The sequence below is a fragment of the Erpetoichthys calabaricus genome, chromosome 13 (assembly GCF_900747795.2).
Source record: "Erpetoichthys calabaricus chromosome 13, fErpCal1.3, whole genome shotgun sequence".
Lineage (NCBI taxonomy): Eukaryota > Metazoa > Chordata > Cladistia > Polypteriformes > Polypteridae > Erpetoichthys > Erpetoichthys calabaricus.
Window position 1 is genome coordinate 123233905 of NC_041406.2, and position 13456 is coordinate 123247360.

Consider the following 13456-nt stretch of genomic DNA (forward strand, 5'->3'; position numbering starts at 1 on the left):
AAAGCGGGAGCCTGCTTCAAATTTAAAGAATGAAGATGCGTTTCCAAGACATACACTGATTCCAGGGTTAAGAACAATGGTAATGGCTAAAAGCTTACAGCATTCGGGGTTCCCACGCGGTCTACCATCAAAGTACTGGCCGAGCCCAAGCGTGTTTAGCTTCCGAGACAAGACGAGATCAGGCAGATTCACACAGGTGTGGCCGTAAGCGAAAGCAATACTCTTTAACGTTCAGTACATAGTGAAGAATGGGGGAGCATGCTTCCACTAGAAAGGATAAAGATGCGTTTTAAAGCCATACACTGATGCTAAGGTTAAGAACAACATTAATGGCTAACAGCTTACAGCACTTGAGGGTTCCTAGGTGGTCTCCCATCCAAGTACAGATCGAGCCCAAGTGTGTTTAACTTCCAAGATCAGATGAGATCAGGCACATTCAGCAAAAAGCAATGCTCTTTAACGTTCAGTTTATAGTGAAGAAAGGGGTAGCCTGCTTCCAATAGAAAGGATAAAGATGCGTTTCCAAGACATACACTGATTCCCGAGTTAAGAACAATGGTAATGGCTAAAAGTTTCAGCACTCAGGATTCCCAAGCAGTCTCCCATCCAAATGCTGGCCGAGCCCAAGCGTGTTTAGCTTCTGAGATCAGACGAGATAGGGTGTATTCACACTGGTGTGGCCGTAAGCAAAAGCCCTGCTACTTTACGTTCAGTATATAGTGAAGAAAGGGGAAGCCTGCTTCGACTAGAAAGGATAAAGATGCGTTTTAAAGCCATACACTGATGCTAAGGTTAAGTACAACATTAATGGCTAACAGCTTACAGCACTCGGGGGATCCTAGATGGTCTCCCATCCAAGTACTGGCCGAGACCAAGTGTGTTTTAGCTTCCAAGATCAGGCGCATTCACACTGGTCTGGCCGTAAGCGATAGCCCTGCTACTTTACGTTCAGTATATAGTGAAGAAAGGGAGCGCATGCTTCCAATAGAAAGGATAAAGATGCGTTTTATAGCCATACACGGATGCTAAGGTTAAGTACAACATTAATGGCTAAAATCTTACAACATTCCGTGTTCCCAGGTGGTCTCCCATCCAAGTACTGATCGAGCCCAAGTGTGTTTAGCTTCCGAAACCAGGCGCATTCACACTGGTGTGGCCGTAAGGGAAAGCAATGTTCTTTAATGTTCACTATATAGTGAAGAAAGGGGGAGCATGCTTCCAATAGAAAGGATGAAGATGCATTTCCAAGACATACACTGATGCCCAGGTTAAGTACAACGTTAATAGCTAAAAGCTTATAGCACTGGGGGTTCTCAGGCGATCTCCCATCCATGTACTGGGCGAGCACAAGCGTGTTTTAGCTTCCGAGATCAGACGTATTCACACTGTTGTGGCCGTAAGCGAAAGCAAAGCTCTTTAACGTTCAGTATATAGTGAAGAAAGGGGGAGCATGCTTCCACTAGAAAGGATAAGGATGCGTTTCAAGACATACAGTGATGCCCGGGTTAAGAACAATGGTAATGGCTAAAAGTTTACAGCACTTGGGGTTCGTAGGTGGTCTCCCATCCAATTACTGGCCGAGCCCAAGCGTGTGTAGCTTCCGAGATCGGGCCCATTCACAATGGTGTGGACGTATGCAAAAGCCTTGCGACTTTACATTCAGTATATAGTGAAGAAAGGGGGAGCCTGCTTCCAATAGAAAGGATGAAGATGCGTTTCCACGACATACACTGATGCCCAGGTTAAGTACAACGTTAATGGAGAAAAAGCTTATAGCACTGGGGATTCTCAGGCGATCTCCCATCCAAGTACTGGCCGAGCCCAAGCGTGTTTAGTTTCTGAGATCAGACGAGATGGGGTGTATTCACACTGGTGTGGCCGTAAGCAAAAACAAAGCTCTTTAACGTTCAGTATATAGTGAAGAAAGGGGAAGCATGCTTCCAATAGAAAGGATAAAGATGCGTTTTAAAGCCATACACTGATGCTAAGGTTAAGTACAACGTTAATGGCTAACAGCTTACAGCACTCGGGGGTTCCTAGGTGGTCTCCCATCCAAGTACTGGCCGAGACCAAGCGTGTTTTAGCTTCGGAGATCAGACGCATTCACACTGGTCTGGCCGTAAGCGATAGCCCTGCTCCTTTACGTTCAGTATATAGTGAAGAAAGGGGGCGCATGCTTCCAATAGAAAGGATAAAGATGCGTTTTAAAGCCATACACGGATGCTAAGGTTAAGTACAACATTAATGGCTAAAAGCTTACAACACTCGGGGTTCCCAGGCGGTCTCCCATCCAAGTACTGATCGAGCCCAAGTGTGTTAAGCTTCTGAGATTAGACGAGATCGGGCGCATTCACACTGGTGTGGCCGTAAGCGAAAACCCTACTTCTTTACGTTCACTATATAGTGAAGAAAGGGGGAGCCTGCTTCAAATAGAAAGGATAAAGATGCATTTTAAAGCCATACACTGATGCTAAGGTTAAGTACAACATTAATGACTAAAAGCTTACAGCACTCGGGGTTCCCAGTCGGTCTCCCATCCAAGTACTGATCGAGCCCAAGTGTGTTTAACTTCCGAGATCAGACGAGATCGGGCGCATTCACACTGGTGTGGCCATAAGCGAAAGCCCTGCTACTTTACGTTCAGTATATATTGAAGAAAGGGGGAGCCTGCTTCCAATAGAAAGAATGAAGATGCGTTTACAAGACATACACTGATGCCCGGGTTAAGAACAATGGTAATGGCTAAAAGCTTACAGCACTCGGGGTTCCTAGATGGACTCCCATCTAAGTACTGGCCGAGCCCAAGCGTGTTTAATTTCTGAGATCAGACGAGATCGGGCGCATTCACACTGGTGAGGGTGTAAGTGAAACCCCTGCTAATTAACGTTAAGTGTATAGTGAAGAAAGGGGGAGCCTGCTTCAAATAGAAAGAACTAGCCAACCCGCGGCGTAACGTATGCCGCATAATTATGTATTGATGGGTGAACACTTGCTGAACGACACAGTTGTCCAAATGGGGTGAGTTTGTGGATACCACTGTGAATGAATTAAAAGATGGACCTCTGGATATAGCAACATACAACTGTGTGTGACTGAAAGCGGGATCGTCTGTGACAATGGAGGCCACGCTGGTGAAAGTTACTTCGTCGGTAGGGATAAGTTTCAGCACTTGTTCATTAAGGTGTAGCGAGTCTTCGTTGTTGACACTTAATATAGCTTGCGTACTGAGTTGTTCCGGAGTCACAATTGAGAAACACTTTTTTAATGTCTTTTAAGCACAGGAAAAAAAATTAACATGTGAAACATCCGTAATGTATTAAGCCACCAAGAAAAGTAACATTGCAACAATGCACGCTACGATCTGATCGCTGTAAACAGAAGTGAAAACAAAATCGAGGCCAGTGCATTCTTTAACTGCTTTGTAGCGCAATGGTAGTGCTACTGTTTTGCGGTAAGGAGACTGTGGAAGATTTTGGGTTCGCTTCCCGGTTTCTCCCTGTGTGGATACCGCTTTGAATACTGAAAACACCGGTATATCAATGTAATGAAGTATTATTATTCTTATGCGTCCAGCGCTCTCTCTCTCTCGCGTGCCTGTATGTGTATGTGTGTGTGTGTGTGTGTGTGTGTCACTCGCTCTCTCTCGGTCGCTCGCTGCACGTGTTCCTGCAGGCATACCAGTAAGTGAATGAAAAGATGGAACTCTGGAGAGAGCAACATACAACTGTCCATGACTGAAAACTGGTTTTGGCAGATACATGCACATCTTTTTGAAAGTTTGGCCCTGTGCCTTATCAATTGGCATCGCAAAGGCAAATCTAACAGGAAATTGTCTTCGTGTTAAAGTAAAAGGCAAATTATCCGCGACAAACAAACTGTTTTACATGCTGCATACCAACCCGCGGCGTAGTATACGTGAACCGAAGCAATTTCCCCCTAGGATTGTATGTAAATACAATTAATCCATTCCAGACCATACGAACAGTATGTAAATATATATTTTTAAAGATTTTTAAGCACAAATATAGTTAATCATTACACCATAGAATGCACAGTGTAATAGTAAAAACATTGAATAACACTGACACAAACACCGAGGCTCCCTGCTCAGCTGCAATCTCTCTCTCTCTCAGCAACACGCGAGCCTCCCCAGCCCCCCCCCCCCCTCTCCCTCCCTCTCAGCAGCACGCGAGCCCCCTCCCCCCCTCTCTCTCTCTGTCTCTCAGAAGCACGTGAGCCCCCCTCTCTCTCTCACTCTCTCTCAGCAGCACGCGAGCCCCCTCCCCCTCTGTCTCTCAGAAGCACGTGAGCCCTCTCTCTCTCTGTAACATTGCAGCAGCTGTATAAACAAATTTTTTTTAAATGAGTTTTAAGCACAGGGGGAAAAAAACCCAGCCTCCCTGCTCAGCTGCATGAGCGAGGCTCTCTCTCTCTCAGCAGCGCATGAGCCTCCCCAGCCCCCCTCTCTCTCTCTCTCTCTCTCTCTCTCTCAGAAGCACTCGAGCCCTCTCTCTCTCTGTAACAGTGCAGCAGTTGTATAAACACTTTTTTTTAAAATGAGTTTTAAGCACAGGGGGGAAAAAGGAACATTTGAACAAATCTGAACTTCATTTAAAAGCCAACCAAGATAGTAACATTGCAGGAGTTCACCGTTTTTAATCAGGCAATTGACAGTAGTGGAGTCAGGCACAGAGAAGGTCAGCTGCTGAGAAAGCGTCTAGGGTTACCACTTTTAATACAAAAAAATAAGGGAAGCATACTGCAGCGGGGGCCACATCCCTTGGGGGCCAAGACCACAGTGATCACAGGCCCAATGGCATGCCAGTGGTGGTAAATCGCAACTTAAAATATGTTTTCAGGAAAGTATGAACACGTGGACATTAAAATAAACTGTCTTTTATTGAAATGCAGTCAGTCTTTCTCTTTTACAACTCAACAGACTTCTCTAATGATAATCGTAGCTGAACACATAGACATAGCTGACAATAATTAACATAGGCCAAAATAAGTCAAACAAAGTGTGACAGTAACCACAAAAACAGGCTTTGGATGACCTTGTGATATGTGAACCACATTTTAATAACTTATTAAATTTACAGATTCAAAACTTATTAACTCTAAGTTAAATATTTTATATTCAGAAATACAATTGGAAAAATATAGAAAGTGCACAAAACTGCAAAGGAACCTTTCTTGAACACCAGTAGACCAGAACTATAAGTGTGCAGTACTGGAGCATGTCAGGTCTACTTTCTTTTGTAAGTGTACTTCTTGTCACTCCGTGCAGCACTGAGTAGCTGTTTGTCTTTTAAACAGCTAGAGTAAAACTCTGAAGAGGACTGTTTAAAGTTGAGGGTGATCAAGAGCTCACTCCTAATGAGCTCCACAGAGCACCTGGTCCTGCTGTCACTCTATTTATTGGTCATTATGGAAAAGATTCTTTCCACATAGCCAGTTGATGCTGGGATGCTCAAGATGTGGCTGATTATGTACAGCATGTTAGGCAGGTCAGCTATTTGAAAGAGAGCCACCCACCTGGCAGCCACATCTTTGGACTTCCATTCATCCTCTGCATCATCTTTGAGCCTCTTCAGAATGGTATTTGCTGTGGTGCATTCATCATAGAGGTCATCCATGTTCACATTTTGGATAAGGTTGAGCTTAGTGATCCTCTCAGTGTCACTGTAGGAAAGCATGCCATGTTGCAGAGAGAGAGGTTGCAGGAAGAACAGCCAGTTGTCCACAGAAAAGTCAAACCATTTCTCAATGTATGAGATTGCTGTGTTGAAAAATGCTGTAAAATCTGCCCTTGCCCTGTCTGCTTCATGTGGGAGAATATTTTGCAGCTTTACTTTTGTTAAGTAGCCATAAAATTGGTCATCTCTTCTCTGTGTGAGTTTTTGCTTGAAGGTAGACATAATGGAATATATCTCAACACAGGTGGTTGAATCACTTTCCAGCTTCTTGACCACTTCCTCAAATAGGGAGAGGATGTTATTGGAGAACAGGAGATAAACTTCCACATCATCCGGATCTTCCTCAGTTGAGGCTTCACTGAGCTTTAACAAAGATCTGATCTGTCTGGGACACTCTTCTCCGAGGCTGATGAAATTAGACCTGAGAGCAGTCCAGGTTTGCAAAAGATGGGAGATGGCTGGATTGAGAGATAGCCACCTTGTTGAAACATGTCGTAGAATCTCCATGGAACTCCACATCACAAAACTGGCAAAAGTCTTTAAGGGATTCCCTTCGTTTGGCAGATGTGGAAAAGTAGCCATAGACCTTCAGCACAATATTTTCCACATCTACAGTGAGCTGGTCGAGCGCATGCTTCACCGTGTTGTGCACAATATGGGCATGGCAGTTCCCTTGCAGCAGATCTTTTTACTTTTTCTTTAGGTTAGTGAAGACAGAGTTGTGGATTCCATAATTAACATTAGTATTGTCTGCACTATATGCAGTAACTTGACTTAATGATAAGCCAAATTTATCAAGGGATTGTTCTATAAAACCTATAATACCAGCAGCAGACTCATCTGCATTTTCTCCAAAATCAAGCATTTTGTTACAGATCCCCGTTTCTGGCCTGAAGTATTGTACTGCAAGGGGAAACATCTTCCTGTTCCCTTTATCTGATGCATCTATCTGTATGGAGAATGGGAGGGGTTTGTCTGACTTTAAGACATCTACAACATCAGCCACTGCTTTTGGAGCAAGGACGTCTTTGGCCATTGCTTCAGCCTTTGTTCTCCCGACAGACATTTTCTTTATGATTTTGAAGTCATGCAGAATCTTTTGGTTGAGCTTGTGTCCGCAGTCAGCATTGATATAGCTGATGTTGTGTTTAATAGTGTGGTACACCTGCGTCAACTCAGCTGCTGTAACCTAGAGGAGAGGAGAAAATACTAATGAACCTAATTTTAAAGGGTGGTATTGATAACAGATTTTGGCTAAAATATTTGTCATTATTTGCAGTAACACCTATCCAAACATGGAAACAGCACATACATAAACTAGCTACAAACATTAGCTAGTAAAGTTTTTATATAGCCTATTTCTAATTTTAAAATATGGAAAGTTGCAATTTACTAGTTTATTTTCTTTACATGGGCATTATCTTGTTTATTAATGTATTAAATGTAATGTTTCATGTAATAAATTAATGCTTATGTGTCTGACTTAACCGTAACAAACAAATCATAATATTACATTGGAATGTGATCCACTTACATTGTATTTACACAATTTTTACAAATTACAGTTTGTGACCCAGTGTGTGAAAACCAGGCCAAATCTAATTCTGAGATAAAGTTTGATTTTAGCCATTCATTTCACTGTGATTTCAGTTGTTGACATGGTTTTACTCAGTTAATATTAAATACATATATTTTTATTATTTTCACAGACTGTTCTTTATTTCATGTAGAAAACAGTAAATTACAAAAAAAATTACTCCAGCTAGGTTTTCACAGACTGGGTCACATTTTTAACATTATTTAGCAATTAATTAATTAATTAATTAATTAATTAATTAATTAATTAATTAATTAATTAATTAATTAATATTGTTGATAATAATTATACTGTCATTACCATGTCTGCTTCGGGAGAGACTTGGGGTACGAAGAACTGTCTGACTGTGCTTTGATTTTTGTGAGCTCTGTCATTGCGGGAATGCCAATCAAAAGTAGGAAAGGAGGCATCTTCATAAAATGCGTGTGTGATGATTTGCATGAGATGCTGCTTTAAAAAAAATGATAAAAAAAATACGGGACAAAACCCGTCCCGTATTGATTCAAAACGGGACACGCAATTTCATTCTCAAATACGGGACGATTCCGTATTTTAAAGGACGGGTGGCAACCCTAGTCTCGACTGTTGCAGGGCGGTGAAGCAGGTGAGACGCTAATGAAAAAGAGGCACAGGGCTAATTGGTTTTTAAAGACTGCTTCCTTCATTGTGTTTTAACCTCAGTTTTAAAGGATTGCGCAGCTCTCTCTGTCACGCTGCCTGTGTGTGTGCATCTGTCTCTCTGTGGCGCTGCCTGTGTATGCGTGGCTCTCTCTCTAGCACTGCCTGTGTGTGCCTCTATCTCTCTCTGGCGCTGCCTCTGTGTGAACCAAGGTTCCACTAAGGTTGACTAATGAAAAGTTAATGTGGCTCAGAGCTGCATGTGGACTGTGGCACAGACTAACAGAAATGACTGCATGTTTTCCGAGGCGTCGCGTCCGAGTTGGTGGGCGTGGCTCTGCGAGTTGTCGTCGTATCCAATGGTCTTAGAGTTGGTGGGCGTGGCTCCTTCCTGCGTGCGCCATGGGTGTCTTACTTCTCGGCGGCTTAGTAAATTATATATATAGATGAAGATGCGTTTCCAAGACATACACTGATTCCCGGGTTAAGAACAATGGTAATGGCAAAAAAAGCTTACAGAACTCGGGGTTCCCAGGCAGTCTCCCATCCAAGTACTGGCCGAGCCCAATCGTGTTTAACTTCCGAGATCCGACGCATTCACACTGGTGTGGCCGTAAGAGAAAGCAAGGCTCTTTAATGTTCAGTAAATAGTGAGAAAAGGGGGAGCATGATTCCAATAGAAAGGATATGGATGCGTTTTAAAGCCATACACTGATGCTAAGGTTAAGTACAAAATTAATGACTAAAAGCATACAGCACTCGGTGTTCCCAGGCAGTCTCCCATCCAAGTACTGATTGAACCCAAGTGTGTTTAGCTTCCGAAATCAGACGAGATCGGGAGCATTCACACTGGTGTGACCGTAAGTGAAATCCATGCTACTTTACATTCAGTATATAGTGAAGAAAGGGGGAGCCTGCTTCCAATAGAAAGGATGAAGATGCGTTTCCAAGACATACACTGATGCCCAGGTTAAGTACAACGTTAATGGCTAAAAGCTTATAGCACTGGGGGTTATCAGGCGATTTCCCATCCAAGTACTGGCCAAGCACAAGCGTGTTTAAATTCCGAGATCAGACGAGATCGGGTGCATTCACACTGGTGTGGCCGTAAGCGAAAGCGAGGCTCTTTAATGTTCAGTATACAGTGAAGAAAGGGGGAGCATGCTTCAAATAGAAAGGATAAAGATGCGTTTTAAAGCCATACACTGATGCTAAGGTTAAGTACAACATTAATGACTAAAACCTTACAGCACTCAGGGTTCCCAGTCGGTCTCCCATGCAAGTAGCGATCAAGCAAAAGTTTGTTTAGTTTCCACGATCAGACGCATTCACACTGCTGTGGCCGTAAGCAAAAGCCTCCCTCCTTTGCGTTCAGTGTATAGTAAAGAAAGGGGGAGCTTGCTTACAATAGAAAGAATGAAGATGCGTTAACAAGACATACACTGATGCCCGGGTTAAGAACAATGGTAATGGCTAAAAGCTTACAGCACTCGGTATTCCCAGGCGGTCTCCCATCCAAATACTGGCCGAGCCCAAGCGTGCTTAGCTTCTCAGATCAGACGCATTCACACTGTGTGGCCGTAAGCGAAAGCAATGCTCTTTAATGTTCAGTATATAGTGCAGAAAGGGGGCGCATGCTTCCAATAGAAAGGATAAAGATGCGGAGTGTTTTTCAGCTCTTGAAACGCACCATTGTGAATTCATGTTACATTCAACTATAACTCAGTACCCCGTGAAAATACTGATGTAAAACTGTTCTAAATGATGTAATACATAGTTCCCTAATGGGTAAGAACTGTTTGGATGGTTTCCTAAGTGTTACTCAAGGTACACATCAACATCTCAAATTCACTTGTTTTCCCCATTGAAACGCATTGGGCGAAACTGAAGTTGAGTGTTACTCAATGTTCCTTAACTTCTATGTGTGGAAACCACTTGTATCACCTGTGAAATGATGGATTCTAACAGAATTTAACTGTGTAGATCAGATTCTACTAGATTAACCAGCCGTAACACTTCTTATCATTTGGAGTGTTTTTCAGCTCTTGAAACGCGTCATTGTGAATTCATGTTACATTCAACAATATCTCAGTCCCCCGTGAAAATACTGATGTAAAACTGTTCTAAATGATGTAATACATAGTTCCCTAATGGGTAATAACTGTTTGGATGGTTTCCTAAGTGTTACTCAAGGTACACATCAACATCTCAAATTCACTTGTTTTCCCTATTGAAACGCAATGGGCGAAACTGATGTTGAGTGTTACTCAATGTTCCTTAACTTCTATGTGTGGAAACCACTTGTATCACATGTGAAATGATGGATTCTAACACAATTTAACTGTGTAGATCAGATTCTACTAGATTAACCAGCCGTAACACTTGTTATAACTTGGAGTGTTTTTCAGCTCTTGAAACGCGCCATTGTGAATTCAAGTTACATTCAACTATATCTCAGTCCCCCGTGAAAATACTGATGTAAAACTGTTCCAAATGATGTAATACATAGTTCCCTAATGGGTAATAACTGTTTGGATGGTTTCCTAAGTGTTACTCAAAGTAAACATCAACATCTCAAATTCACTTGTTTTCCCCTTTGAAACGCATTGGGCGAAACTGAAGTTGAGTGTTACTCAATGTTCCTTAACTTCTATGTGTGGAAACCACTTGTGTCACATGTGAAATGATGGATTCTAACAGAATTTAACTGTGTAGATCAGATTCTACTAGAGTAACCAGCCGCAACACTTGTTATCACTTGGAGTGTTTCTCAGCTCTTGAAACGCGCCATTGTGAATTCAAGTTACATTCAACTATAACTCAGTGCCCCCTGAAAATACTGATGTAAAACTGTTCCAAATGATGTAATACATAGTTCTCTAATGGGTAATAACTGTTTGGATGGTTTCCTAAGTGTTACTCAAGGTACACATCAACATCTCAAATTCACATGTTTTCCCCATTGAAACGCATTGGGCGAAACTGAAGTTGAGTGTTTCTCAATGTTCCTTAACTTCTATGTGTGGAAACCACTTGTATCACATGTGAAATGATGGATTCTAACAGAATTTAAATGTGTAGATCAGATTCTACTAGATTAACCAGCCGTATCACTTCTTATCACTTGCAGTGTTTTTCAGCTCTTGAAACGCGCCATTGTGAATTCAAGTTACATTCAACTATATCTCAGTCCCCCGTGAAAATACTGATGTAAAACTGTTCTAAATGATGTAATACATAGTTCCCTAATGGGTAATAACTGTTTGGATGGTTTCCTAAGTGTTACTCAAGTTAAACATCAACATCTCAAATTCACTTGTTTTCCCCATTGAAACGCTTTGGGCGAAACTGATGTTGATTGTTTCTCAATGTTCCTTAACTTCAATGTGTGGAAACCACTTGTATCACATGTGAAATGATGGATTCTAACAGAATTTAACTGTGTAGATCAGATTCTACTAGATTAACCAGCCGTAACACTTGTTATCACTTGGTGTGTTTTTCAGCTCTTGAGACGCGCCATTGTGAATTCAAGTAACATTCAACTATAACTCAGTGCCCCCTGAACATACTGATGTAAAACTGTTTTAAATGATGTAATACATAGTTCCCTAATGGGTAATAACTGTTTGGATGGTTTCCTAAGTGTTACTCAAGGTACACATCAACATCTCAAATTCACTTGTTTTCCCCATTGAAACGCATTGGGCGAAACTGAAGTTGAGTGTTACTCAATGTTCCTTAACTTCTATGTGTGGAAACCACTTGTATCACATGTGAAATGATGGATTCTAACAGAATTTAACTGTGTAGATCAGATTCTACTAGAGTAACCAGCCGTAACACTTGTTATCACTTTGAGTGTTTTTCAGCTCTTGAAACGCGCCATTGTGAATTCAAGTTACATTCAACTATAACTAAGTGCCCCCTGAAAATACTGATGTAAAACTCTTCCAAATGATGTAATACATATTTCTCTAATGGGTAATAACTGTTTGGATGGTTTCCTAAGTGTTACTCAAGGTACACATCAACATTTCAAATTCACTTGTTTTCCCCTTTGAAACGCATTGGGCGAAACTGATGTTGATTGTTACTCAATGTTCCTTAACTTCTATGTGTGGAAACCACATGTATCACATGTGAAATGATGGATACTAACAGAATTTAACTGTGTAGATCAGATTCTACTAGATTAACCAGCCGTAACACTTTTATCACTTGGAGTGTTTTTCAGCTCTTGAAACGCGCCATTGTGAATTCAAGTTACATTCAACTATAACTCAGTGCCCCGTGAAAATACTGATGTAAAACTGTTCTAAATGATGTAATACATAGTTCCCTAATGGGTAATAACTGTTTGGATGGTTTCCTAAGTGTTACTTAAGGTACACATCAACATCTCAAATTCACTTGTTGTCCCCATTGAAACGCATTGGGCGAAACTGATGTTGATTGTTACTCATGTTCCTTAACTTCTATGTGTGGAAACCACTTGTATCACATGTGAAATGATGGATTCTAACAGAATTTAACTGTGTAGATCAGATTCCACTAGATTAACCAGCCGTAACACTTGTTATCACTTGCAGTGTTTTTCAGCTCTTGAAACGCGCCATTGTGAATTCAAGTTACATTCAACTATAACTCAGTGCCCCCTGAAAATACTAATGTAAAACTGTTCCAAATGAGGTAATACATAGTTCTCTAATGGGTAATAACGGTTTGGATGGTTTCCTAAGTGTTACTCAAGGTACACATCAACATCTCAAATTCACTTGTTTTCCCCATTGAAACGCATTGGGGGAAACTGAAGTTGAGTGTTACTCAATGTTCCTTAACTTCTATGTGTGGAAACCACTTGGATCACATGTGAAATGATGGATTCTAACAGAATTTAAATGTGTAGATCAGATTCTACTAGATTAACCAGCCGTAACACTTCTTATCACTTGGAGTGTTTTTCAGCTCTTGAAACGCGCCATTGTTAATTCAAGTTACATTCAACTATATCTCAGTCCCTCGTGAAAATACTGATGTAAAACTGTTCTAAATGATGTAATACATAGTTCCCTAATGGGTAATAACTGTTTGGATGGTTTCCTAAGTCTTTCTCAAGGTACACATCAAAATCTCAAATTCACTTGTTGTCCCCATTGAAACGCATTGGGCGAAACTGATGTTGATTGTTCCTCAATGTTCCTTAACTTCTATGTGTGGAAACCACTTGTATAACATGTGAAATGATGGATTCTAACAGAATTTAACTGTGTAGATCAGATTCTACTAGATCAACCAGCCGTAACACTTTTATCACTTGGAGTGTTTTTCAGCTCTTGAAACGCTCCATTGTGAAGTCAAGTTACATTCAACTATATCTCAGTCCCACGTGAAAATACTGATGTAAAACTGTTCTAAATGATGTAATACATAGTTCCCTAATAGGTAATAACTGTTTGGATGGTTTCCTAAGTGTTACTCAAGGTACACATCAACATCTCAAATTCACTTGTTTTCCCCATTGAAACTCATTGGGCGAAACTGA

At 41.3% G+C, this 13456-nt stretch overlaps 1 long non-coding RNA gene, 1 other non-coding gene and 6 pseudogenes across 2 annotated transcripts in view; all 8 read right to left on the bottom strand.

The window, feature by feature from the left end:
- LOC127530104 (uncharacterized) overlaps positions 1–13456 on the bottom strand; it is a 589449-nt gene that overhangs the window by 286928 nt on the left and 289065 nt on the right. The window lies entirely within an intron of this gene.
- Positions 92–210, bottom strand: LOC114664261 (uncharacterized; annotated as a pseudogene).
- On the bottom strand, positions 1768–1886 carry LOC114664271 (uncharacterized; annotated as a pseudogene).
- LOC114664275 (uncharacterized) lies at positions 2254–2372 on the bottom strand (annotated as a pseudogene).
- On the bottom strand, positions 2501–2619 carry LOC114664258 (5S ribosomal RNA). Its single transcript, XR_007936645.1, has one exon. It is a non-coding gene; the product is annotated as a 5S ribosomal RNA (ribosomal RNA).
- LOC114664259 (uncharacterized) lies at positions 2748–2866 on the bottom strand (annotated as a pseudogene).
- LOC127530132 (uncharacterized) lies at positions 8659–8777 on the bottom strand (annotated as a pseudogene).
- Positions 8906–9024, bottom strand: LOC127530120 (uncharacterized; annotated as a pseudogene).